This window comes from Pongo abelii, chromosome 18 (assembly GCF_028885655.2).
Source record: "Pongo abelii isolate AG06213 chromosome 18, NHGRI_mPonAbe1-v2.0_pri, whole genome shotgun sequence".
Classification (NCBI taxonomy): Eukaryota; Metazoa; Chordata; class Mammalia; order Primates; family Hominidae; genus Pongo; species Pongo abelii.
In genome coordinates this window covers 47,168,553-47,192,654 of record NC_072003.2, presented here as the reverse complement: position 1 = coordinate 47,192,654, position 24,102 = coordinate 47,168,553, and the positions used below count along the sequence as shown (strand labels likewise).

General features: G+C 42.0%; 1 long non-coding RNA gene across 1 annotated transcript; it reads right to left on the bottom strand.

The window, feature by feature from the left end:
* Positions 1 to 17,198: 17,198 nt before the first annotated feature.
* On the bottom strand, positions 17,199 to 23,602 carry LOC129050957 (uncharacterized). The gene is made up of 3 exons (XR_008514894.2): positions 23,238 to 23,602; positions 22,270 to 22,352; positions 17,199 to 17,848 (listed from the first exon to the last, which is right to left on the bottom strand). It is a non-coding gene; the product is annotated as an uncharacterized LOC129050957 (long non-coding RNA).
* Between the last annotated feature and the right edge of the window lie 500 nt (positions 23,603 to 24,102).

Below are 24,102 nucleotides of genomic sequence, written 5' to 3'. Positions count from 1 at the left end.
CCATTTTTAAAGGCTGAATGGTATTCTATGTATATATACCACATTTTCTTTATCTATTTATCCATTTATAGGCTCTTATATTGTTTCCATATCTTGGCTATTGTGTATAATGCTGCAATAAACATAGGAGTGCAGATAACTCATTGACATACCGACTCCTTTCATTTGGATGTATACTTAGTAGTGGGATTAGTGAATTATATGGTAGTTTTACCTTTGGGCTTTGAGGAACACCCACACCATTTTCCATAATGCTTGACATTCCTACAAACAACATATAAGAATTCCCTTTTCTCTACATCTTCTCCAACACTTATCTTTCATCTTTTTTATAAAAGTCATTCTAATAGGTATCACATTATATCTCATTGTAGTTATACTTTGCATTTTTCTGATGATTAGTGTTGGTGAGCATTTTTTTTCAGGTACCTATTGGTCATTTGTATGCCTTCTTTTGAAAAATATCTGTTCAAGTCCTTTGCCTATTTTTTAATCTGTTTGTTTTCTTGCTATTGAGTTATTTGAGTTCCTTACATATTTTGCATATTAATCCCTTGTCAGATGTGTGGCTTTTTTCCATCTCTGTGAAAAATGATGCGTTTTTTTCATCTGAGTTTTTTCAGATGAGTTTTTTTTATTTCTGTGAAAAATGACTTTAGTATTTTGATAGGAATTGCATTGAATCTATAGATCACTTTGGGTAGTTTGGACATTTTCACAATATTAATTCTTCTAATCCATGAACACAGATATCTTTTCATTTATTTGTGTCTTCTTCCATTTTTTTAAGCAGTGTTTTATAGTTTCAGTATGCAGATATTTTACCTCTTTGGTTGTATTTACACCTAAGTATTTAAATATTTTTGTTGTTATTATAAAGGGAATTGTGTTCTTAATTTTCTTTTCTGATAGTTCATTAGTACATATAATAGAAACACTACTGATTTTTATATGTTGATTTTGTACCCTGCAACTCTGCTAGATTTATCAGTTTGAATAGCTTTTTTTGGTGGAGTCTTTAGGGTTTTCTATGTATAAGATCATGTCATCAGCAAATATAGATAAGTTCCTTCTTTCCTATGCATATTCCTTTTGCTTCTTTCTCTTGTAATGGCTTTTATTAAGGAGTTTCTGTGTGCCAGAAACTGTGCTGAATCATAATGCATCTATTCCTTACCAAAATCTTGTTAGAAAAGTAGTAGTATTTCACAGAGGGAGAAGACACACTTGGAGAGCTAGAATCTCAGAGCTGAGGACGAAATGAGGTGCATCAGCTCCTAAAGTCCAATCACTGAGCCACTGAGCCATGCTGCCTCCCTCCCAAGGTGAAGAGAAAGGAGGTAGTGTTATCTACTCTCCAAAGCACCAGAAGGCATAGAGTTTTACATCAAATTATTCCCCAGAGAAAACTGGGTTTGCTCTCTCTCTGATAGCTTCCTAAAGCAATGCTGCTTTGGCACTGATGTTGAGAACAGAATGCTTCAGTCTGAGAATCCAAGGCTCAACACAAGCCTTGAGAACACAAGGTTCCAGCTTCTCTGACCCTGAAAACACAAGGCTGAAATGCCCACTTTGGACCACAGCCCTGTGACTTTCTTTTGTATACAACACACAGTTGAGTTCACCATATGTCAAGGGAAAAACAGAAAACATGATGGAGTTTGAGAAGTTCTAGAGAACATTAGAAATGGAAATACAAATTATTAAAGCTTACTGAAGAAGCCTGATATGTAAGAGACCTATTCAGTCTGGAATAAGGAAGGCTGTGAGGATAAATGATTGAGCTGGATGGGAAAGTTGCCCTGCTGACCAAATCCTGCTATAAGATTTAGGGGATCCCCCAATGCCTTGAAAAGTAGTCTCCTACAGTCTTGCAACTTTGGAGGCATGTGTCCTGTGTCTGCAATGCCCTATACGTCTCTTTCCCTATTTCTCAGTCATTTCCAGTCTCATTCATCAATGACTCAGGTATTTGGCTCAGGTCAGCCATCCTTTCCCAGGGCCAATCCTATCAGATTAATGGCTCAAAGCACTCTCTATCTGCCCATGAAATTCTATCTTTTAAGCTGGTTTTACTCAACAACCCTTCAGCACACTTCTCTCCAACCTCTTGGAGACCTCTGGCCATTGACCCCTTTTTTTCCTCCATCTCCAACATTCTACCCCCTTCTCATTTTTCTCCCTATTTTAGCTAGACCCAAAGGACAACAACTCATGCCTACATGTCCCTTCTCTTCTGCCCTTTCAAGCACCTACCCTGACTTCAACCCTGAATGACACTGATTACTTGCCCCCCTCCATGGCTGTATGTGGATTGCTAAGCACCACTGGAGAAAATTACACAAGTGGACTCATTGGTGCCACTAGAAATTCATGATCACCAGCCTTGACTGTCCAGGAAGCCTACCAAGTTTTCCCGGTCAATCCACATTTTTATTATTTTCCAATTTTTCTCATCTCCTTAAATCTTAGATTCCCTTACCTTCTCATTTATTATTTACCCTTGAGCCCAAATATGCAAATGTTCCTGAACTAACACTATAGCATCTGCTGCTTGGGCCCCACCCAGATCTTCTTTTCAGGTATGGTCACTCTTTCCCCAGCTGCTGCAGGAGTTGCCACCCTTCTCTGGAGGATTGTCCTTGGGTTATAGAAGCTGCCTTACTCAAAGATTGCAGGGAGGCTATGCACCCCACTCCACTTCCAGAAAGGCTGTCAATGGCCAGTTACAGACTGATGCAGGAATATAGAAATCAAGCCCGCTTGCTGCAAGGACAAACTCTGTGGAAGCAATTCACACTCCAGAACCTCTGAGGGATGAGGCTGAAGCTTGGTTTCTGAAGCTACACCTAGGCCTAACTTTTACCCTACTACATCCTGCTTCCCCACCCTTTCTTACACATTTTTCTTGAGAACACTTCTCAACAAATCACTTGCACAAAAATCCCCATATCAGGCTCTGCTTAGGGAACTTAACCTCAGATAACCACCTTCTTCTTTGCTCCTCCTTTCCTCCTGTGTTGAAGCTGAGTGATCTTATTCAAGGCCAATGCCTCCTCCTGTGCTTTGGGCCCCATGCTGTTGTGTCTTCCCAGGAACCTTGCACAATCAATAATCCTTATGTGTTTCCCCACTTGGCTCCATCCCATCAGGATTAAAATAAGCTCAAGCTTCTCCCATCTTAAAAAAACAAATCTTCCCTTAACCCTCTCTCCTTTCTAGCTACTGCCCTCTCTCCCTTCTCTTCCACAGCATGAGGTTGTTGAAGCTTTAAAGTAATTTCTTTTATGCTTACCTTTCCACTTCATATGCAGAACATAAAGAGTCCACACTGTGGAAGGATTAGAGATTTTGGAAGACCTCAAGATGTGGTGAGAAGGGAGCCCTTTGAGGACATGCCTGCCATTCTTACTGTTATTTTGAGCATTTCTGGCACCTGTGCTGGTGAATGTTGCCCTACGTGGAGCTGTTTACATGCACCTCCTCCATTTCCTCACCTCATGCTCTTTCCTCAACCCTCTCCGATCTGGTCTCCTCTTTTGCCACTTCTCTTCTGACCTCCGTGTTGCTAAATCCACTGGACATCTTTCAGTGCATGCCCCACTTGATTTTTCTCCTCCACTCTTTGCTGTGTTCACTCTTTTTGGCTTCTCTGTCTTTGTATCCCTCGTGCCTGCCTCGCTGCCCCTTTTTGGCTTCCCTTTCAGTTGCTCTACCTTTAACCACCCATTCAATGTTGCTATCTCTCATAGTTCTGTCTGGAAGCAGATTTTTTTTTCACTCTGCGCCTGCCCTAAGCAACCTTATGCATTTCTAAGGCTTTAATCACCACGTCGATGAAATGGATCCCTAAATATACAGCCCAAGTCTTTCTTCTGAACTCCAGACTCATGTATTCAACAGTCTTTGTCACATTTCCATGGGGATACTTCAAATATGCCTTAAACAGAATATGTCTAGAATTAAATTATATTTTTTTCTACCAAAACTGCTTCAGCTTCAATCTTGATAGCCTTAAGAAATTTTCATCACCACCCACATAATTTCTCGTCAATAATTTATGAGTCAGTTGTTATTTCTCTCCAACCTTGTATTCAATCAATCACCAAGTCCTAATAATTCAATGTCTTAAATATCTCTCAAATATATCTCCTTCCATTCATTCCCCAATGACGGTATGCTAGTTTAAGCCATCATTATTTCTTGTCTCGAGTATTTTAAAAATTTCTGTATCTATTGGGGGTTACTTGTAGGAAATGGAAATCACTTTACCTTTTAAGTCTAAAGGGATTTAATATGGGAAATAAGGAGCTTGCTTGCACAATCCTGGAAGAACTAGAAGGTTCTGGGCTAAGCTTCCTGGAATAACATCCAGAACAGCATCACAGAAAAGGCACAGCAGAGGAACTGCTACCCAGCAGAACAAGGCTTTTAAAAGCACAAGACAGATTATGAAATCCTCCTGAAAAATCACTGGTGGTTTCCCATTGCTTGTTTTTTCTTTTCTTTTTCCCTCTTTGTTTTGGTTGTTTGTTTGTTTGTTTAACATCTTTCTCTGTTGCCTAGGCTGGTGTGCAGTGGCATGATTATAACTCACTGTAGCCTCAAACTCCTGACCTCAAGCGATCCTCCGACCTTGGCCTCCCAAAGCACTGAGATTACAAGAGTGAGCCACTGCCCAACCTTCCCATTACATTTCAATTATAATCCAGATTCCTCATCATGGCCTATAGGTAGTGTTTATCACGTGCTTATGATGTACCAGGCACTGTGCTAAGTGATTTTTGTGGATTAACTCATTTGATCCTCAGAATAAACCTATGAGGCAGATAAATTATCCTAGTTTTTAGAGATGAGTCAATTATGATTTAGGAAGGTTAAGTAACATTCCCAAGGCCACCCACCCAGGAGGCAAGGCCATCAGACTTCCTGACTCATAGCCCGTGCATACTTAGCACACTGCTGTCCCACTGTCTCCATCAAGACAGACCCTGAGAATGTCTCCAGCCTCGCTTCTCATCGCTGCCTCCCTCACTCCCTATTCTCTGCCAATGCCAGCCACCCTCAGTCATAGATGTGCTCTGTCTTGCCTCCAAGCTTTTGCACTTAGCTTCTTCTTCTTCTTCTCTGGAACATTCTTCCACCTCTTTTTTCCCCAGCTCATGTCTGCTCATCCTTCAGGACAACTCAATCAAATTCCCCCTCCTCCAGGAAGCCTCTCTCCTGACCCCTTGGAAGTGGTAGAGTCTCCCAATTACCCCATCTAGGGGTAATTACCCCCACATCTACTCTCCTGCAGCACTTCACACACATGGAATTATACCCTAAATCATCTAGTAATTCTTTAATGTGTGCCCTCCCCATAAAGCTGCATGGTGGCAGCCACTGTGCCTGCTGGGTCCATCTCTCTCCTGGGGACCCAGAATTCTGCCTGCTACAAAATGGGCATCCAATAAATATTTGTCAAGCAACTCACTGATAAGGGGAAAGAAATTTAAATAACTCAATATCTAAAAGAAGGATAATAAAAATAAAAACATCTCAACAAAAAGCGTGGGCAAACTCCCTTTGAAGAAAGAAAGAGGAGTGATTAAGGGAAGGAAGGAAGGCCCACAAGACCTCAACCTCCTGAGTTCATTAGGTGCAGAATGCAGCGGAAGACAGAAGTGGGACTTCAGTGTGACCAGCTCCCTGTGCATAACTTTATTCTCACCCCATGCCCACCTTGAAGCAGGACTCAGATGTTTCACACTCAAGAATTAGACCGAAATCCACAATGGTGTGTCGTTAGATCCAAATACGCAGTGCTATATTTCCAGGAGGTTGGAAGTTTGTGTTTCACACTGTGTGGTCAAATTGTGGTAAATATATCTTTAAACATCACTGCTCTGTCCCCAAAGTCTTCTCTTGATGCCAGCCAATGGATCTCCTCTTTCTCCTCTGGAGTAGCCCTTCCACTCTGCAACCAAGACAGACCCAGCCTCCCTCCCACAGAGGCTGCCCATGTCTGTGTGTCCATCTTTCTCTCTTTGGATAAGGAGTATGTTTCACTCTTACCTTCTCCAGGGCACATCCTCACACTCAGTCCCTGCTCCATAACAAAGGCTTTTTGGGATCCACATCCCCTTGTCATCCAAAGACCAACAAGATGGCTGAACAGAAAGGAGTGCTTTATTGGCAATATCGATTTGCAAGCACAGAAGACAAAGTCTCCAGTGTGGACCAAAGGTGCACTCTCTTTGAAGAGGGGAATGCTGGATTAGGTTTTATGCCTTACAGGGCTGGTATCATATATATTCAGCAGGTTTAAAGGAAAAGCTATGCATATTTATGAGGGGAGCTGAGCGCATGTGGATTGGGTAAACATGTATGTAACATACATATCATACTCACTTTGGAGAGCATCAAAAGGAGACGGAATTTGGCTCTTTACATCAAAAGGTGAATTATAGGATGCAAAGACAGTTTGTGTGCAGTCTCTATAAGCTGCCAAAACTGGCCTAAAATCTGCAGTAGCTTCTCAGAAGAGAATATTTGGAAGGCTGGTCCTCTGTCCAGAGTTGTAGTGGCCTGATAGCTCCTATTTTAGTGAGTTTTGTAAGGGTGTAGTATTTCTTACAGTAGGAATTTAAAAATGTACCATGGCAGCTGGGCCCTGAACTCTCAACTCATAGATACCTTTGCTTCCTTAACCTTAGGGCCTATCTTAGTAGACAAAGGGGTGTCTATTTTGGTCTCTCAGATCACATCCAAGGAGGCAGGGTGGATTGTAAATATAGTAGAGATATTTGGGGGCATATTAAACCTGTGTAACTTTTGGTTTTAATAATATTTTCTTCCCAGCCGTTGTAGACTCTCACATCAAGAACCATGCCTGACAGACTCAGATCACAGTTTCCTCTAGGATGTAGACATAATATGCCCCCTTCTGCTCTTAATGCTGAGCTATAAATCTCAGTGCCCTGGGAAATAGACTAAGAGGCTTCCAGAGAAAAAGTATGAGATGAAACAGCCTTTCCGCCATACTGAAGCGTGGAAAGAAGTCAGATGACAATGTCAGACACGCATCGCCACGTTCTCCCTCATCTGGTAGACACTTTCCTGGGATTGGCAGAAGTATCCCGACAGGTAAAGGAGAGTCAAAGATCGTTGTGGAGCTGGGGGTTGGGCAGTAGCATGCTTCAGTGGGCACAGCCTGGGTAAAAACTACATTTACCTGGCCATATGCCAGGTGGCCCAGGGCAATGATGTGGCATCTCAGAGTGAAAAGTCAGATAGGAGGCTCTGTGGCAGCATTTCCGACTCCGTCAGGCCTGTATGTGGACTCCTGGGGGTCCAGAAGTTCCTACATGCTCCTGTGAAGACCACAAGTACAGAGAGGACTACTGGTGCTGTGGAGGCCTGGGTCAGGAGGAGGGGCCATCGGGGTGGGACCTTGGCTGGGTGTGATGGCTTATGCCTATAATCCCAACACTTTGGGAGGCTGAAGCGGGCGAATCACCTGAGGTCAGGAGTTCGAGACCAGCCTGGCCAACATGGTGGAACCCCATCTCTACTAAAAATACAAAAATTATCTGGGCGTGGTGGCGAGTGCCTGTAACCCCAGCTACTAAGGAGGCTGAGGCAAGAGAATTGCTTGAACCTGGGAGGCAGAGGTTGCAGTGAGCCGAGATTGTGCCACTGCACTCCAGCCTGGGCAACAGGAGCAAAACTCCATCTCAAAATAAAAGGTAGGACCTTGATGACCAGAGGCCATGGCAGTGGTACCCAAGCAAATGGCAGTTTAGCCATCAGACCAGCTGAGCCAGCCAACAGCAAAGATGGGAGGACAAGGATAGCATATGGACCAGGTGTTATGAGCCCCATGCCAGGAGGACTCAAAGCTTTTCCCATATCCAGAAGTAAGGCAGAAGGAGGAGGAAAGAATCAATGGCTTTGAACTGACCAAATATTTACTCCATAGAGACTTGCTGTTTAAATGCTAGAGTTGGTGAAACCATGATTTGGCAAGTTTAATGTGCATTGCCTGCCCCCTATCTCTTGCTCAGCAGAGATGGCTGAAGGCCTGTGAGGGTCTGGCAGCCCTGGAGCAAATGGAGATGCTCAGACAGACCCAGTCCTTCAGGAGCAAGGCACAAGTCATGGGTCTAAATCCCAGCATCTACATAGCCTCAACCAGGATTCCAAGGGAGGCCATGATGGAGCACAGCTCCTACCTTGACCTGAATGATCTGGCTGTTAATGAAACGTCATGCCCAAGATCTCCCAAGATTGTGGCTCCCTGTAGCTAGAAGGCTATTAAAAGAAAAATCCCAACTCTATTTTGAAATCTATATGATTATTTCTAGCAGTGAGCCCCCCATCCCAGGGGATCATGAGGAGGAAGGAGTCACTGCTATTTTCCATGGAGAACAAAGCCCACCAAAGACACCCAGTGGGCTGGGAGAAGAAGTATTTCACAAGGTCATCAGGCTACAGCCTGTCTGCACACAAATTAGAAGTGGCATTGAGTGAAGACAAAGAAAGACAGGGTGAAGACCCCAGTTATAGGCTTCATTTCAACGTGATTGCTGTGGTTTCTGGTTGTGGTCTTCAAAAGATTGTGCGTGGTGGTAGGCAAAACAGAGAAAGAGAGGAGCAGAGTTAGGAAGGGCTGAGCTGTTTAAATGCTATGGATGGTCTTACAAAGTGATTGTTGTCTCGAGGCCTAAATTCTGCTGATTCAATTGCTCTTATTTGGATTTTCAGATTATTCCTGACAAGATAATAAGTCTCTTTCAAAACATTAAATTGGATAAATCTCCCGGCTGGAGGTCTCTTGTTCAATTTAATTTTCTGCAGATATTCTATGAATCTAATGAGAAATCAAAATGAAAGGGCTTAATTGGAATTCCTCTAATTCCCCAACACGAGGTCTCGTGTTAAAGAATGTGGAAGTAGACATGCAGTAAGACGTTTTCTTCTCTCTCTCTCTCTCTCTCTTTCTTTTTCTCTCTCTGGGTTTAGCTGAGTCCCCTCCTGACCTTTAGATGATCCTGTTAAACTTACCAGTCTATAGAAGGCTGAGCATTAATTATAGAGCTTGATTTCTGCTTGTTTCTGTGGCCAATTTTAATACACTCCTCAGTTTTCTTTAGGTCTATTTAAGGCTGCATGTTGTGTCTTCAGCTGAGCTGTGTGGACATAGCAAATCAGATATCAGTTTTCAGAGCTGCTGTTCTGCAGAATGTGGAAGGCTGAGAACCGAGCTTGTAAAGTCCTGTGGGAATTGGTTTGCCAAAATTGACTGCTTCTATTCTTAGGAGCTTTCCCAGATTAGTGCCTTGGGCATCGTTTCCATCCATGTTAGGTAATAACCACTACCCTTTATTGAGCACTTACTATGTGCCAGGCACTTTGCCAAGCCTTTTACATGCCTGCTTTATTTAATCCATCTCCATGCAGCATCCCTGTGAGCCAGATGCTGTGATTATTCCCATTGTATAGAAGAGCAAGTCGGCTCACAGAGTACATGTCATTTATTCTAGGCTGCACCCTTAGTAAACAGTTTATGTACTGACTAATGAGAACTCTCATTCTCATTACTCCAAGAAGAAAACATCTAAGTTAACATGAAAATCACTTTTAATGAGGTCCCAGGAATGATATACCTTTAGTTAACAGAGCACAATCTTTGTCATACATCCACTAACATCCATCCATAGGAACGAACTCTTAATTGCTTTTCAGGACTTTGTAAAAGAGAAGGGGGGAGGGAGGGGTGCTCTTGTTTCCTCACCAAAGAAGCTGCTGTCACCCAGATTGAGAGAGAAATTGACGTGGCAGTAAGCAGCTTCATGTTCCCAGTATTGCAAGAGAAGGCAGAAGCATCACATTCGCTGTTCTTGGCAAAGATCCCACCTCATTAAAGAGGATATTGGTCACTTTAATGGTTTTGAGACAAATATGGAGAAAGTGCCTCACTAGAGAACCAAGTCAACCGACAAAAGAACACCTACCCCAGGCTTTACTTTCTCTCCTGCTTGCTACCTAGGCTGACAGCTCCACCTCCCAGAAGACAGATGCTCCTGTCGCCTGCTATTAATGGTCATTCCAGATTAATGGAACCAAGAGGGTAAAGACCAGCCAGCAACTGCTTTGAATGGGGATTTGAAGTGTGGAGTTTGCTCTTGCCCCATCACTTCTTGACTTTTATTACTGGCCATGATGACACTGCAAAAAAAAAAAAAAGAAAAAAGAAAAAATTCTGGCCAGGAGCCTCTCTTAGACTGGGTTTGCTCACAAAACTTTACTATAAATATAAGATGGTCTGTGCCCTTGCTTCTAAATTCACAAGGAAGAAGTGCAGCGAAGAAGGGCAGAGGAAGCTTACTTTGGCTTAATCAGCACAAAAACTTTCCAAATGAGAAAAACTGTCATTATTCTAGAAGGCAGTGTCCTCCTTATAAATGGGTAACTATGACCTGACAGAGCTCAGCCTCGGCATCTGGAGCTGTAAGAACAGAGCTCTCCCCAACACCTGTCTTCTATCCGCAGCTCTTTTCCTCTCCCGGGCTGCCCCGCACCCTCATTTTTGTCCTCCACTGGCATGGAAGGCATATGTGCAGATGAGTTAAGGGAAATCCCCTTTGAAAAGCTTGACGGCAGGGATTAGAATTTGAGCTCTTCAGTGGACAGAATAGTTTCTCCCAGTTTCCTATGTTATCCAAGAAGCAAACAGAGAACAAATAATTAAAATAGCAACATTACAGCAAGCAAGGATGGAGCTCAGAGGGAAGGTGCTGACACTCATGCCTGTGCTGTGATGCTGTGGGTTGGGGCTTGCTATCTCTGAGATCCAGACCATGGCTGAGTCAAACTCATTATGAACCATTTATTATTTATACTTCTGACTGATTTCCAAGAGACTTGAGGTGGCTTACACCAAAAACCAAGCCTACACTAAGCCTATAAAAACAAGATTCAAATGAAAAGAAATAGGCATTGAAAAAAAGCAAAACTGAAAATATTATTGCAGAAACCTGGACTACAATAACTAATAATTTTACTTTGAGCTTCCTGACATGCAAGGCAAAAAAGAACCATGACAAAGTACCTGCTTTCAACATCTGATTTTAAAAACACACCAAATTTATCAGGATGTAGGGACTACTTTGCTTTTCACTCTGTTCCACAGCTGAACATTATACCCCATGCAAAGGTCAGACAAAATGAGACCTTCCGGGATTTGTCAAGTAAACTCTTCAAAGCTCAAGGGAATCACAAATTCTTTCTCAAACAATGACATTCTTTGATCATTTCTCTTATGAGGGAAGATAGAGTATTTGTTCATTTCTTGACAAACTCACAGTAGGACTTTGAATGGAAGTTCATTTCATCAAAATGCCCCCTGCAGAAGCAGACAAAGTTTTCTGGTAGCAAAAGCTGAAGTTCACTTCTTCTGAGCCCCATGAAAAGAGATTAATTACTGTTTCTGAAGGACTGGTTACAGTGGGACATGATGGTATTCCAGAGAGCTTTGAGCTGGGAGCCAGAATCGCTTGTTCCAACTGAACAGCTAACATAACTAACTGTATGATATTGGGCAAGTCCCTTCTCCTCTCTGAGCTACACTTTCCCATTTGTATCATGACAGGGTTGAAATAGTTCAGTGGTTCTCAACTCTGGCGGCATTTTAGAATCAGCTGGGGGAGGTTTTTGTTTTTGTTTTTGTTTTTTTGAAGACAGGTCACCTAGGCTGGAGTGCAGTGATGAAATCACAGCTCACCGCAGCCTCAGCCTCCTGGCCTCAAGCCATCCTTCTGCTTCAGTCTCCCAAGTAGCTAGAGCTACAGGCACACGCCACCGTGCCTGGCTAATTCATATATTTTTAGTAGAGACAGAGTCTTGCCATGTTCCCCAGGCTGATCTCGATCTCCTGGGCTCAAGCGATCCTCCCTTCTCAGCCTCCCAAAGTGCTGGGATTACAGGCATGAGACACTGTGCCCAGCCTAGGGGGAGCTTTTAAACATACACATGCCTGGTCTCTTCTACAGAGAAATAACATGTAATTTCCTAGGGGTGGAGCCCAGGCATCAGTATTGTTAAAAACACCTTAAGAAATTGTCAAGTGCAGCCAGCACTGAGACAATGCTGAGACCGGATGCAATGATCTCTCAGACACCTCTCCAGATGCCTGCATCCACAGAGACATCCTTATTGTGAGGGACACCTGGGTTATGATTCCCATGGGCGTGGGGCTCTTTCCCACAGAGTCAGCTAGGTTAAAAAGAGCAAAGCAGAAAGGTCCTATAAATCATGCAAAATGAGCTGTCTGCTTATGCAGCTGCACGGCGGAAACGCCTCTGTGTACAGCATGTATTTTCCCTTCTTGATGAGAAGCAGCAGCCTCAAACGCAGAGCATGAGCTCCATCGTCGGTGACCTCAGCCCACCTCTCTGGCTGCCTCCTCTCCCCACATGGGCACTCTTACCTCACTTCACATGCCAGGTCCTCCCCATGGACATGCTGATGAGAAGCTGATACAGCTTGAGCTAAACCTCAAGGGCTGGCTGGCGAAATGTTACTAAAACACCAAATGGCTACTTCTGCCTTTATTTCAAGTAGACATAATTCAGCACCTATGTGGCAGAGGCTGGATTAGGCTTGCTGCCTCATTTTTAAATATTTTACTGCATTTGTGAAGCAGAGGGACGATCTGCCTTCCCCACTGACCACGACCCTGAAAAGAATAGCAGCATCATGCAAGGAAGAGATTTAGACGTAAACTTGATCCAGTGCTGCAGGGGCCCCTGTGGCTGTCCTTGAAGGATGGCCAAGGGACTCGGTGGAGCAGGTTGAGGACGGAGTCTACAAGGCAGTCCTCTCCAGGGAATGTGGTGGCAATGGCTTATCCAAGGACCTGGGGCCCAACTTGCATGGTTGAGCAGTAGGCCCATGCTCCAGCCCTTTACCATATCCCTCAAGTAATTTGATTGGACTGCATCTTAACATCTCAGTTAGGATGTCTTGGCCCTAGACTTTTTTCCTTTTTTCTTTTAAAGACATGGTCTCACTCTGTCACCCAGGCTGGAGTGCAGTGACACAATCACAACTCACTGCAGCCTCAAACTCCTGGGCTCAAGTGATCCTCCTGCCTCAGCATCCCAAGTAGCTGGGACTGCAGGCGTGTGCCACCATGCCTGGCTAATTATAATTTTATTTTTTGTAGAGATGCATTCTCACTACGTTGCCAGGCTGGTCACGAACTCCTGGCCTCAAGCAACCCTCCTGCCTTGGCTTCCCAAAGTGCTGGGATTACAGGCGTGAGCCACGGTGCCCAGCCAAGAATTCTACATTAATTTTAACTCCCTGGACCGTTTGAATAGAACATAATTGGTGTCCATATCATGATACTCTCACCTACTATACCTACCCTCTTCCTGCAAAAAACCAACTTTCTAGAAAACAGAACAAGTGCTATATCCAAAATATCTGACAGGAGTTCACCAACATAGAATAAACACTGAATTATTGAGAGGTTTGTGGTTCCACTGTGGAATATAAAGACACAACACCTTGACAAACTGAAAATAATATAACCAACAAAAAATCAGGAGGCGAGAGGAGGGACACAAAAACATAAACAGGATAAGGGACTCATCCACCATAGTTAGAGTCAAAATCCACTTCAGAAATTGAAATAGAGTTAACAACAGAAACAGAAAATAGAGTTAACAACAGCTTTAGAGTTAACAATTCAAAAGCTTTCCCAATATATTTTCTTGACCATAGAGAAATCCTTTTGGGATTTAATAATACTCGTGGTTTTTTTTCTTTCTGAGATGGAGTCTCACTCTGTCACCCAGGCTAGAGTGCAGTGGCACGATCTTGGCTCACTTGCACCCTCCATCTCCCAGGTTTGAGCGATTCTCCTGACTCAGCCTCCCAAGTAGCTGGGACTACAGGCTGTGCCACCACACCCAGCTAATTTTTGTATTTTTAGTAGAGATGGGGTTTCACCATGTTGGCCAGGCTGGGCTTGAACTCCTGACCTCAGGTGATCCGCCTGCCTTGGCCTCACAAAGTGCTGGGATTACAGGTGTGAGCCACAGCGCCAGGCCAGAATTTAATAATACTTGTAATAAGAAGTGTTTGATAGGAAATTTCTTCAGTTTCTCATCAGCTCTTTCCCATCTGTTGAATTCATACAGCTAAATTTAAATATATATTTTTTGAAGTATATATAGGGCAATTCTTTTTTTTTTTTTTGAGACAGGTTCTCATTCTGTCACCTAGACTGGAGTGCAGTGGCACAATCACAGCTCACTGCAGCCTTGACTGCTCTGGCTCAGGCAATCCTCACACCTCAGGCTCCCAAGTGGGTGGGACTACAGGCATGCACCACCACACCTGGCTACTATTTTTATATTTTTTGTAGAGATGGGGCCTTGCTATGTTGTCCAAGCTGGTCTCAAACTCCTGGACTCAAGCAATCCTCCTGCCTCGGCCTCCCAAAGTGCTGGGATTACAGGTGTGAGCCACCCGTGCCTGTCCTAATTCAATTCTTAAAAGAGTATTTCTGTCTTTTGCTCCATGTATACATTCATTCCAGATGTCTGGAAACATGTTTACAAACTGTTAATACTAGAGAGTGGAAGTTTAACTTGTTTCAAAATTTGTGTTTTTCTGCCTTGTTTGCATTTTTACCATGAGCATGTACTGTATTTATATAAAAAAATGAAACCATGACTCAAAACAAGTCCATGACTAGGGGTCCATGGATAGCTTCAAGATGAACTCTAAAATGATGTGCAATATTTTATATATTCATATGTGCACATTTTTTTTTCAGGAAAATGTGTCATATTTTCATCAAGTTATTAAAAATGTTCATGACTCCTGAGTGTAGTTCTCTGTCTTCTACATTTGTTTCCTTCTTTTTTTTTTTTTTTTTTTTTGAGATGGAGTTTTGCTCTGGCACCTAGGCTGGAGTGCAATGGCATGATCTTGGCTCACCGTAACCTCTGTCTCCCGGGTTCAAGTGATTCTCCTGCCTCAGCTTCCCAAGTAGCTGGGACTACAGGCATGTGCCACCACGCCCGGCTAATTTTATTTTGTATTTTTAGTAGAGACGGGGTTTCACTGTGTTAGCCAGGATGGTCTCGATCTCCTGATCTCGTGATCTGCCCGCCTCGGCCTCCCAAAGTGCTGGGATTACAGGCATGAGCCACTGCGCTCGGCCTCTACATTTCTTATACGTTCGGTTTTTAGGCTTCTAGCCAATAATACAGCTGCTCTTGACTATCATCTAAGTGTCTCGCACTGTACCAGGAACTTTACATGTATTGTCTTTTGGTCCTCAAGCAACCTTATAAGGTAGATATGATCATTCCCATGTTATGGAGAAATAAGGGTCATGAATGCTCAGTCACTTGCCCAAGGTCACACAGCAATCCGAGGTAGGGCCTGTGATCTAAACCCAGCTCTGCTTGTGTCTGAAGTGCACACTTGCCCTCCTACATTCTGCTTCCTCATCAGACAAATCACTGGAAGTCATTCATCTGTCATTATTTGAGGATCTGCAGTGTGCTGGCAGGGTCCCAGGAGCTGGAAACACATCTGTGAACATCAGACAACAATCATGCTCTTCTGGAGCTGATATTTGATCATTATAATTCTCTGAGGCAGGCAGGTATCAGTACCCTTACTTATTAGACCATCCACCTAAACTTTAGAGAAGTTAAAGATTTACCCAAGTTATGCAGCTATTGGGTTATGGAGTCAGAATATCAAACCTGATAAGACTCATCCTTAAGTTTAAAATATGCATTTATTTTTAAATCATGTTATACCTTAATAAAAATGGTGGAAGTGGTAGAATATAAAGTTAAAGATAAGTTCCATCCTTCATTGTCTCTAGCCTCACCTGACGAAGGCTGTTGGACATCCTGAAACAGGCTATGTTTTTCCTCACCTCTCTCACATTTTTCCTTTCAGGGCCCTTCTCTCCATTCAAATTGCCCTATTTTGTCACCCAGGATCCTCAACTTGCTCCCAATTGTTTAAACACAGCTGTCTGTCCTGCTGCCTCTTCTCCTACTCCCCAAAATACTACTTGGCACACTCTTTCTATGCAGTCGTTGATCACTGAATACCTAGAGGATGCTGGGCATGGTGGCAAGTGTAGGGAGGGACATTCAGAAAGAATAAGACACAGGCCGTCTCCCTCCAGGGGCCTGTATTTGCACTTTAAATTGAGATTTTTCAACCCAAAAAAGGCTCTAAGATCTAAAAATGCATCTCAAATAGTAGATTTTTCAGGTACTTTAAAAGATATTCCATTAGACCATTTGTTAATTATCCAGGAGCTTGCCAAAAATGCATATTCCCAGTCTCCCTCCTCAGATATTCTATACTCTATAGTTCTGGGGTTGGGGGCAGGAATCTGCACATTCAGCAAGTTTCCCAGGGTCCACGTACAACATTTTTTGAAAAGCATTGGTGTACTGGGGGAGATTGTATTGTGCACCCCCTCTAGGAATCCCAGTGTGATGGCCACACCCATGATACTTCTGTTGAGGAACTTATCACAATCGATTGCAGCTGTCTGTCTGTGTCTACCACCAGACAGTGGAACCCATTCCTATTCATCTTTGTAGCTCATGTCTCTGGCACATAGTGCCATACCAGAGACATGAGGTAAACATTTATCAGATGTATAAAGATGTGCACAACTCCACATTAGTCACACACACACACACACATCACTGTCATCATCACCATCATCATCATCATCGTCATTGTCATCTACTGTATTCACATGGAAAAAGCTGGTCCTAGCTCCGCCCCACTACACGGTGCCTGGCATGAATACCTGCTTTTGCAACATGCTAAGAAGGAAGGCTTCATAAAGCCATAGTTGACTTGACAGCTGGAGAAAAGTACAAAGGCATATTGCAAGAAGAGAGTTAAACTCTTGATTTATTCCCATGTCCATCTAGAATGAAACCTGCAATAATAAAACTGAGTGTTTTGGTGAGGATCACAGAGCAAGTTGTTCAGATCTAGGGATAGAACTACACATTTTTTTTACTTTCTATGAAGTTCTTATTGCTCTGATCAAATCTAAGAAATCCAAACCCAAACATCTGTGATCTCATGCCACTATCTTGTAGCACTTGTGGCACTAGTAAAAATATAATCATATATTTGTAAAATCTTATTTTTCCTATTGTAGATACAATAAATATAACTAGAATTTCTAATTCTTGATAGCAATGGATCATCTTGCAATCACTCCACTTTGGGAAGCCCTACATTATATCAGGGGTTCATAAATGCTTTTCTAGTTTGGGAGCCACAGGGAAGGAAGCCCAGCATCATATGCAGAAATAAAAATGGAAAGATTTAAAAGAGCGAGAGAGATGAGGGAGAAAAGCAAGAAGGAAGGGAGGGAGAGAGTGGAAGAAGGGAAAGAAAGAAGGAGCAAGAAGAAAAGAAAGGAAGAAAGGGAGAAGAAAAGAAGCAAAGAAGGAAGAGAGGTCTGAAGCCACAGATTTTTATTTGAAGCTAACTGCATTATATGCACAGGGGATCATTTCACAATAGTAACTCACAAACAACAAGCTTGGATTAGTCGAAGGCACACTAAGATCAGATTTGCTGTTTCCCACACTTTCCTCATTGCAATGTATAATTCAGTGAATTTGGTAGGACACAAAGTAAAAATGCTCCTCCTTCATGGCATCCCTAATGCTTCTTGAGAGCCCACGAATGCATTTATGGCCAATATCTCTGTAATCCTGGTGGCAGTGTTTTTCACGTTCAGCTTCCAGGCACTTGATTGAGACTCCAGCACAATGCATCCCTGATAATAAAACAGATAAGGTAGTTACTATGTTTAAATGGAGACAGCCCAATTGTGAATATGCCAGAATTTGCCGTAATAGAATTGAATAAGGAAAATACTATTGTGAACCCAGAAAATCTCCACAAGTGCTGAAACTGTTTATAACACATTGCTCTGTACTTCACATATTTTGAAAAAACTTTAAAGGTCACCTAGTTCAATCTCCAAGCTATAAATTAAATATTAAAAAAAAAAAAAAAAAAAAAAAAAAAAAAAGAAAAACAAAGTCACATTATCTTTTGAAAGGCCTCAGTTTCTTCACCTGTAAAATGAGAGGACTGAACAAGGTTTATTCCAGTTTCAACATCTCATAAGTCAGCAAGAATACCTAGGAGCAGTAATTAGTCATGGTCCCTCTGGTGCATGGTCAAGCATATTGAGTAAGGAATGAAAACTGTCTCTCTCTTATTTGCTTCAAATATTAACTTACAAATGCTAACTTTAACTTGAACTGTGTAATGGCAATCTGATTTAATCTGGAAATTATACCTAGATACATCTAGAAATAGAAACACTTCCACTTCTTTCAGGGATAACCTTTCATTTCTATGATTTTACCTGACCCCCTACCAAATGTGAAACCTCAGTAGAAGTGTCAAAAGGGTAGTAAAGTTTCTAAAGAAAAAAAAAGCAGGTTTTCTCAGACTTCCACAAATGCTAATTACTCATAATGACAAGTCATTACCCAAATCAATTTCTGGAAAGTCACAAGGACTTGACAGGTCAAAGCAGAAATGTCATCTCAGCCTCCAGTAAGAGACTCTGCCAAATTAACCTTCAGCATACCCACACACCCTTTTTCCAAAGAGAGGAAGCACAAATAGAAAGGAAGGTTCAGCTCCTTGGAGAGAGGAAACCGACTCAAGGTACACACATGGGAAGATGAGAGAGGCCACTGAGCTCCAGGAGCTAAGGGCTGGTATAAGGGCGTCCTCCAGCACAACTTAAGCTACATGACATAATTATGGCCTTTTGTGGGGACAGGACTCATGCAACAGACACAAATGCAGCTCTCTGAAATTCAGAAGTGGGGACATGGGAACATCTGAGCCCTTTGGGATAGGAAGAGGCTGAGACACTTGGCTGCCAATAGCACTGGATCTCATTAAAACAAATGCTGGTTCTAGACAGATTTCTATTAACAAATTTATTCATTATTTAATTTATGCATTTGAGCATGTATTTAGTCAACAAATGTTTTCTGAGTATCTACTTCTTGCCAACTACTATTCTAAGTTCTAGGAGTAAAGTGGTGAATGACTTGGGTAGTGCTTGACATCATCAGATTTCCAAAAGGAAAACAAACAGTAACTAAATAATCATTCAAATAAGAAAATATAATTAAGTTCCACACTTTATTGAATACACTAAAGAGAATGAATAGGGGAGAATGAGAGATTTGAACAGACTACTTGACTTAGTCAAGAGAGAGAACATAGATAAGAAGGCAGGATCTCCTAGTAGAGGGGCAGTAACAGGACTAAGAGAAAGGGATAGCAGCATTCCAGGTGGAAGGTACATTTTGTGCAAAGCTCTGAGGTGGGAATATAAGAGAAACAAGAAAGCGAGGACAGTGTGGTCGGAACAGAAAGCAAGTGTAAGGAGTAAGGAGGGCAGAGCCTGGAGTGGCAGGCAGCAGCCTCTGAATTACCAAGGCCAGGTAGGAACAGGAGAGAGGCAGAGGAAGAGGGTGGGAGGCAGCATGCTCTGAAATTCACAGGCCAAGGCTGGCACAGAGAACCAGATCCCTCGAATAAAGGAGGCTGCTTGAGGGCTGTAAGTACCTGAATAAATCATGGAGAACCTTGTAAGTGGAGGTAAAGAGTTTGGAATTTACCCCACATGCAACGGAAGGCCATCAAAGTATTTCAGTTGGAGGGCAATATGATCTGATTATTTTTTAAACATCACACTGGATATACATGGTAGAAATCAAAGGACAAAACCACACAACATGCAGCATCTCAGAAAGATGATGAATTTGAAAAGCAACCCCACAAGTCTACGTACTGTGAGATACCATCTTTATACAGCTCAAAAACAAGAAAACTAAGCAATACATTATTTGAGATAATAAAGTATTTCATTCGATAGATGGGATGAAAGAGTATTTGTAAAAGGGAACTATAAAGATGACATTCAGGATAGTGATTACCTCTGGGAAAAGAAAAGAGGGTGGGGTAGGGGACACAGAGATACTTAAGGTAGTTACTAGGTGCATGTTCTAGTCCTTAGGTTAGATGATGGGTTTTGGAGCATTCATTACATAAATTCATTAGGAGGCAACTGAAGTATTTCACTTGAAGACCAATATGATCTGATTATTTCTAAAAGATCACACTGGGTATAGATGGCAGAAATTTAAAAAAACAAGAAATATACAACAGTTCTATGTATCAATTATTATATTTAAGAAAAAATTACTCATTCTGCCTACTACGTGGAGAATGCATGAGTGGAATCAGTGAGACTAGTTAGGGGGCTGTTTCAGTTTCCTAGATGGAAGCTTCCATTTTACAGACTCCAGAAGGTCTGAGATAAGAGCCATAGCCCACCATCACAGTGGCACCATTCCGTGTAAAATAATGGGATCAGTACATTTTTATTTAATAAGATCATGAATTTTCAAGTAGAAAGAGTGGCTAGATATATTGAAACTCAAGACATAGGCTCATAATCGTTATTGAACTACCAACTCTATAGCAACCGCATGTTTACAAATCACCTTCACATTCATTATCTGTTTTTCTCCAACTATAGGACATTCATTCATCATGCAGGACGGAAAGTGTCTACTCCAAGTTCACACAGCAAGGTGAGGACTGAGCTGCAACTGGAATGCTCCAAGTTGGTGTACTGTTTCCAGGATATTTTGATGCCTTTCAAGCACCAAACATAAATGATTACCTTTAGTACTACCTCACCTCACCTCCCAAACCACTCTGTTTCAGCTCTATCATATTTTGGCAATTATCTTTCAAACTCTGTTGTCTGTATAGTTTGTTACACATGCACACACACATACAGAAATACACACATATATACATATATATATATTTAGCATACCTATTCTCTATAAAATTATCTAATTCTATATGCCCAGCCTCAACAATTTCATTTGTTCATTGAGGATGATATTTAGGCTTTTTCTTTTTTTTTTTTTTGCAACCCATAGTGTTGCAAAGGTAGTGGGCATGTTGAGGTACTACCACCTATCACCCCAGGGAATCCCCAAAATTGATTCAGTTACTCTAGTGACTAGGTGGGTTCTAATTTTCCTCATTGCTCCAGGCTGCATGCTCTGTTACAGATAAAGGCTTTCTTATACATGAGGGGACTGTTATTCAACAAAACTATTCAAAACAAACTTACCCTCCTGCTAGAACTTTCTAAATTATAATCCCTACACCAGACACAGTATAGTTGATGAGAAAATCATCCTCTGCATTCTGGGGCAGCAGTTTCCAATTCGCCGGATGCTAAGACATCTGATTTCTTTTTACAAAGGCCCTAGGTGCCTTCCCTACTCTTTTTAATTAAAATCCTGGATCCACCATTACACTCAAGTCCACCATCAAGAATATAAGAAATCTATTCCTGAGCAAGGGAGTAACTAAGATCAGGGTCTATCCTAGGTCTAGAAGCAGAGCCATCGAAATCAAGAAGTAGGATGCTGAGTATGTAGATGCAAGGATGAAGCAAGGTAAAAAACTGGAGACAATCAGGGCCTCAATGACCAAATCCAGGTAGGAGCTTAAGAGAGCAGTAGCAGGAAGTGTTAGGAAATCCTGTATTCCAAAGTTCACAAACTGAAACAGGAAAAAACACACAGAAGGCCAGTCTCTAGGAGAGATGAATCTTTCTGAGGACCTTAAACATCTAGTGGATTTGTTTTTCTAAGAATAAAAATGTTAATATCTATTAAGCATTACATTCCAGGTACCACTATAATCTATTTCATGCATAGTCTCATTTAATCTGCACAAAAATATGACTTTCCTTTTCTTCCATTTTGCAGATGAGGAAGCTGAGACTTAAGAGAATGAAATGACTTACCCCAGGTTACACAGCTACTGGGAAAGAGAAGAAACAGAGATAGAGAGAAGTTGGGCTGGATTTGAATCTAGACAGTCTCACGTGCAAGCTGTCATTTAGCCAACAATTGATATTACTGTCAGGTGTTCTGTGGCCTTCAACTCCCTCTAAGATTTCCTGACAACATACATCTGTATTATAAACATTTTAAACCAATATATATTGATTTGGCATTGACAATTGCACATGTTTATTCTCAGGGATGACTAGAACGAGTTCAGGATTGAGAACCACTGCTTTGGACTTGAAAAGACCCTGCAGATAAAGACATCAAGATGCTTCACCCTCGAGACCCCTTCGGAGGAGTCACTGTCTCCGTCGTAACTCTGCACAGTCCCTCCAGCAGCTGTTGGATGACTTCCATGCCCTGGAGTGTTAAAGGAGGAGAATGGGGGCAGAATTAGAAGATACAGAAGGACAAGTCGAAGCATCATAATTCTGATTTTAAAAAAATCAGGACACCATAAAAATTATATTTCTGAAGATTTATACTCCACTTAATGCCAGGAGGACTTTAGGTGGCTAAAAAAAAAATCTACTTGTAAAGCAAACAGGATTATTGGATTGTGAAATTGAGAGCCATAAAATTTAAAACAATTTCCTATGAAACTTCAACTTTTTTTTGAATTTCAAAGTAAAAGAGTCAGGCAGTATCAAGAAAATTTGAATCTCAAACGAAGAGGAAAGGAGCCAAAGTTTCCCTTTGCTGACAACTGAAAACCCATCATCAGTCCAGGGTGACTCAGGTTAAACACCTGCTCCGGGGCTGATGCCTGAACTTGCCCCTAATTCTTGCTGTATCAGGTTTGAGACTAAATCAGGCAACTCCTGTCTCCTACATTCCTCTCAGTGTCTGCAGGAGCCCTCTTTCTTTTTTTCCTAATGAAAGGCCGTTATAATGTCTCGCCCACTTTCGCCTCTTTGTGAACATGGCACCAGAACTTTGCATTTCACATGGTCTATAAGGTATCATCTTCTAATTTTTCCCCTTTTGTGTTAAATGTCTTTTTCCAGTTGAAAAGTAAGCTCTTTTAGTGTAAGGGCACTCTCTGATGCCACCCTTGCTTGTTCCATTCTCAAGTGAGCAGTAGCTTAGTGCAGTGACTATGATTTGAGTTTGATTTCTGAACCTCCGTGACACTGAACAGATTCCTTATCCATTTCTTCTGTGAAATAGGATTAAATAGGCAAAAAGTACTTAACCCAGTATCCAGCATATATTCATTCCTCAATAAGCCTTACTTAGCATTACCTTTTATTGACTGGAAGAAATGGCTTTAGGGCTTCATACACAGCTGAGGCACTCTAATGGATGATTTCCTCATTTTTGCCTCTCCAAGTTCCCAGTCCTCCCTTTTCAAGATTAGAAGCTGAACCCTTCTTGTAACCCCTCCCACCCCCATCACTACAGCTCCTCTCCATCTGATTCAAGTATCTATTACCATCTCATTGAGATGCCACTTAGACAAGGCCTTCAAATGTGGAGCTGCAGAAGGGGCTGGGTGTAGGCTGGGGTAGAGGACTGCCCATTAACATTCAATCCATAATAGAGACCATTATCTTGGCAGCAAAATACCCTAGCAGTAGCGATGTGAGGAAAGGGGGGTGGGTTACCAAAGCAACAGGGAGACAGGAGCTGCACTGTTTCTATGGCAACAGAAAGCAAGCACAAGCATTCTTCTAGTTGGAATGATGATTATTTAGGCTCTCACCAACAGCACCAGTGACTCATCAGGTGTATTGTGTTGCAAAGTGTGGATTAGTAAAGGGTTTCTCTTCAAATCCTGGCAAGAATGAAGCCCACAATAGAGATCCTGACTCTTCAAGCTGGAGCCTGGACTCCTTTATTAGGAATAAAGGGTCTCTCTTTGGCTACTGGCCAATTAATTACCTCCCTAATATCAGCAATTCTTATTTATGATCTGCAATCTCCACGAGTAGCCTGCTTGGACAAAACCCATTTATGGAAATCCAATTCATAAGGTACATAAATTAAGCAGTAGAGAAGCGCCCACGCAATTTTCCCTTTTCCCTCAATTTTAATTTTATCAAAGAAACATACTCGCATCATTAAAAAGTCAATTAGTGCTTAAAAGCTTATAACAAGAAACATCAAT